The 4941-nt window shown below is 36.6% G+C and overlaps 1 pseudogene; it reads left to right on the top strand.

Annotated features, from left to right (window-relative positions):
- The first annotated feature begins 418 nt into the window (after positions 1-418).
- On the top strand, positions 419-2550 carry LOC140853100 (rust resistance kinase Lr10-like; annotated as a pseudogene).
- The last annotated feature ends 2391 nt before the right edge of the window (positions 2551-4941 follow it).

Raw genomic sequence — 4941 nt, 5'->3', positions numbered from 1 at the left:
GTCGTCAGCACTAAACGCCCGAGGGAACTAGATGAATAAAAAAGGAAGGTAGAAAAACAGAACAGCTACATTATAGCTTTTCCGGCAGATTTCTTCTAATCGGTCTCTCTCTTGTCCTAACGCTTGGTAATTATCAGAGTCGTTCTCTCTGATAGAAGATCTAGCTGCTCATATGTTTCTCAAATTCGAAGCGTGCTCCTGTATTCGTTTTATCTCTTCATAAAGCTTTGAGTTTTTTGATCCTTTTGAATCCTTAGTTCTCATTGTCCATTCTTCAAAGACCTTGATAGATTTCTTCGTTGTTTCCAAAGTCGAGTATGCTTCGAACCGAAAGATTTGATTATTTCATTCTTTTCGGATCAACCAGTGTGAAGTAAGGAGAAGTGAGACGGAGGCTCTACCTTGTTCTTTGTATGAGATGATTAATATTGTCGGTGCAAGCTTGGCAAATGGTGGTTGTCAGTTCCCCCTCGAGTCTTGGTCAGCATATGAGAGCTCCCAAGACTTGTACTTCTATTTGGCAAGGGTATGGCCTAGTTTTGTGAACTGTAGTCGGGCAGCGCACAACCTAATGTATTGGCCTGTTACATGCCTGAACCGGAATAGTACATTTGTCTATGTCATAGTAGATAAACAAGCATATGCAGTGAAGTATCTTGAGCCCTACTGTAGACTGTTAGCTATGATTCCTATGGCCCATGATGCTCTTGTCATGAATTCAACAACAGATATTTTTGTACTCCTACAAAACGGGTTCATTGTATTGAGGAAAGACGTAGCAGATTCACAAGTCTTGATATCATCCATTCCAGTCTTACAAAAGTATCAAGGTACATAGCCATCATTTATATCCATCTATATCCACATTAATCATCCAAAATTGAGCTGCCAGATAATAACCCAAAGATCATCTTTACTCTCTTTCATTTTCGGGTCTGTTTGAATAAATGGGTTAAAAATCTCATTAGATTCATTGAATTGAGCCAATACAGTCAATTAGAAATAGAATTATATGGACTGGGCTATACCATATCCACAAAGACAAATTCTTTGTCTGCACCATGCGCGGTGATTGGATCACGAGCCCAATCTATAAGTGTAGCCCAATCTATAAGTCTATTTGTAATTGGTTGCCGGCCCAATCTAATAAATCCAATGAAAATTTCAACCCATTCTTCCAAATGGGCTCTCACTTTTTCATTTTTTTTTTTTTCAAGGAACGTGTGTAATCTTATCCATCTCCACATTTGTTTCCTTCATATGAAATGCAGAGAGTTTTTCAGTCATTTTACGAGCAAACAGATACTTTCTTTGGTCTTCTTCATAAAACAAAGTGAGATTAATTTTGTTAAATGTGTAGATTACAAGGCAAGTGTTACTGCTGTTTTTGGATCACACTTGGCCTGGTAATATTGATTGCGATTATACAGTACTATATAGTAAGATCCCAAATGATTTTGAGGCTCACAGTTCAAACTATTTTGCTTACTTATCATTATAAATAACTACTTACATCCAAAATCTTGGTAGAACTTCTGCTTGCAGCGTTGGCAATAGTGAGTAGGTTTGTATTTGCGCCATTAATTTTTGGCCTTTTTCTCCCCTGCAAATTTTGGAGAATGCGGATGCCGGTCAATATTGTAGAGGTGAACTCTCAGGTGAACAACTGGTTGCCGTTAAGTTGTTGGGGAATTCCAAGTGCAGTGGAGAAGAATTCATCAATGAGGTCTCTACCATCCGTAGGATTCATCACATAAACATTGTGCGGCTGATTGGATTCTGTTCAGAGGGATTGAAGAGGGCTCTCATCTATGAGTACATGCCTATTGGATCACTTGATAAGTACATCTTCTCCTCAAATGGAACATGTCATCATCCCTTCACTTAGGATAAACTCGTTGATATAGCCCTGGGAGTGGCTTGAGGCATTAATTTCCTCCATCGGGGATATAATATGCAAATTCTACACTTTGAGATCAAGCCCCACAACATTCTCCTAGACCGTAATTTCACCCCAAAGATAGCAGATTTTGGGCTTGCAAAGTTGTATGCGAAGGATCATAGCCAAGTGTCCATTAGTGCTGCCAGAGGGACAATAGGATACATCGCTCCTGAATTAATGTCGAGGAACTTTGGGGTTATATCTAACAAATCTGATGTTTATAGGTTTGGAATGTTGCTAATGGAGATGGCAGGGGGGAGAAGGAATGTGGATCCAAGAGTGGAGAACTCAAGTCAGATTTACCACCCCACATGGATATATGATCAGCTCACTCAACAAGAAGGGCTCGAAACTGAAAACATCGTGGAGATTAGCGAAGTGGAAAGCAAGCTATCTAAAGTGGGTTTATGGTGCATTTAGATGAAGTCAACTAACTAATCGCCCCCATGAGCAAAATTGTTGAGATGCTCGAAGGGGATAAAGATAACCTGCAAATGCCACCTAGGCCCTTTTTTCCCTCACCACAGCCAAAGTCTACGAGACAGACTTGCACCAACTCATTTTTCACTGGATTATCAATCATTTCAGAGCATGATGACTTTCCCTGACTAAAGCACGGGTCTATCAGATTGTATTTCTTTTTGCAATAAATCCATGGCATTGTGCATCCTGTTTTATGCATGCAGAATTATGGAACGTTGCTTGACCTTGTTTCTGAATTTTTTTTTTAAATTTGCTACACAATATGAAAGACTTTTTTTTCGAAAAAATACTGATTAAGTACTTGTGTCTATTGCTTTCATGAATTTTATTATCTTCACTTTCCCTGGTCTGAATAATATTTGTATTGTTTGCATAGCTCTCTCTCCCATGTACCCCACTCTGCTTGTAAGCCTTACGATAGAAGGTGATGAGAGCGTTTGCTTCTTCCGTGGGAAGGCTCGATCAATCTCTAATAATATAATGACCAACTAGTTAATTTTGGAGACAACACATGATATAACGCTAGAACCGGCGAAAGAATTGTATTTACTCTACCCAAGGCCAGCTAGCCTCGCAGAATAAACCGTGGCCGATACAAAATCTTGAAATTTGTTACGATAAACAGGAAGAGTAATAAAACAAAAAGAAAAAGAAAAATAATAGGGATGAATAATATTTATGTAGTTTGGTATGTTGAGCTACGTCCATAGCTAGGTCGATACAAAAATTCCACTATAAAGAATTGGAAATTATAGAGTCCAAGATTTTCTTCCAAACTCTAGCTCTTAATACATTCGATCTCTAGAATACTCAATTTTATCTTTCTTTTTAAATTTTATATATTTAATAGAGTAAGTTGATTTGGACTTAAATTAGAATATATCATTTCACTCATTGCACTATACTCTCGCTCTGCTTTGGAAAAGGATTCCTTTTTGCCTCTCTAGATCTTATAAACTCAAGGCATATTCCATAATATTAAATTATAAATGTAGCGGACTAACGAGATTATGGTTATTTATATCATATTATTTGAGTAGAATATATTAATTCTTCTCTTCACAACTATTTACTAAAAATACAATTAAGAAATAAATATACAATACACATCTCGTTGTTTATTGCCTCTTTTCCTTATCTTCATGGTTTTCTTAGGTATTCCAAATCAATTGAATTTCCCAAACTACTAGACTCGTTTTGAAAACAATACCATATATAGAAGTCTCGATTAACTTCAGTAAATAAGCAATCCTGATATTAAATTTTAACAAATCATCACAACCATTTCAAAAATCAAACCCTTTAACTCAAGGGTCTCTGAGGCCAGCTAAAAATCTACAATTTATCCTATCTTACATTATGGAGGACCTACTAATTAACCACCACGACATGTCAAACTTGGATTCCCTATTTTAGATATCTTCAAATGAAGACTCACGTTCACCAAAAAAAAAAAAAACCCAAAGAGCAGTCATAGATAGTATTCGAACAACCAACGATTAATTCTCCAATCCCTGAGGTTTTGATATCCATTTATCATAGGATTATTCTCTATTGATCTATCTCCACTGAGCTACCTCTTAGTCTAGATCCTTGACCAAGTTGTTTAACCTAATTAGGTGGCCTCACCTTGGGGATGAACGTATAAGAATTAATTGGTATACAAGAAACTGCTCAGGCTTCGGGTAACTTCGGGTATTATTTTTTTTTTTTGTTTCGAGTGTTGTTGGATGGGGAAACCATGTGAGTTTGTTTTGACATGGCTTAAGGGTTTAAGCACCAAGTATTGTATATTAAGAAAATGAAGAGGTTTTACCTATTCTACAAAAGAATCGGGATCCAGGACTTAACCACGTTGTGCTTTTTTCTATTTTTCCACTAAGTCTAGAAGGACTACTACATCCAGTTCCCGATTTTCTTCTCTTTTTGTCTCATTTAACCAGCTTATTTTTTTCTTTAAAGAATTTGTTTAGCCACACTATGCCTACCATTATCTCAAAACAAATTTTTGAGAGCAGGTCTACTATGAAATATGAGAAGAAATAAGACAAGATAAGAGGACAAGTCCCAATCCTTTCAAGTCTCTCGTATGGTTGCTTTGAGCAAGTTGATGCAAGAGTCAAGATGACAATGACTAACTCTTCAATAAAAAAATAGTAAATCAATTGTGTGATAGATGTCGCTTGCTCTTCAAAAGCTACTCTCATTTTGAGAGAACAAGAGGCATAGAGTGTCTAAAATTTTTTTTAGAAAATAAAGTGTGATCCACACATTCCAATTGCAAAAAGAAACAGGATAAGATGGAGAAAAATATTCAATTCTTCCAATAAAGAAAAAATTTGGAGGGGCAACAGAAATTTAGTTTCTGCCATCCACATAGTTAGCTATTAAACTTCTTAAAAGTGAACACGGGAGTCAAAATAAAAATGACTTGCTCTCCAATATAAAAAGAAATGTTCATAGCAGATTACTAGTGTAAGGCGTGATAGACATGACTAGCAGTGTCACTTTTCCAG

Source organism: Elaeis guineensis, chromosome 13 (genome assembly GCF_000442705.2).
Source record: "Elaeis guineensis isolate ETL-2024a chromosome 13, EG11, whole genome shotgun sequence".
Lineage (NCBI taxonomy): Eukaryota > Viridiplantae > Streptophyta > Magnoliopsida > Arecales > Arecaceae > Elaeis > Elaeis guineensis.
The sequence above is the reverse complement of the archived record's forward strand: the minus strand, read 5'-3'. Positions and strand labels throughout refer to the sequence as shown.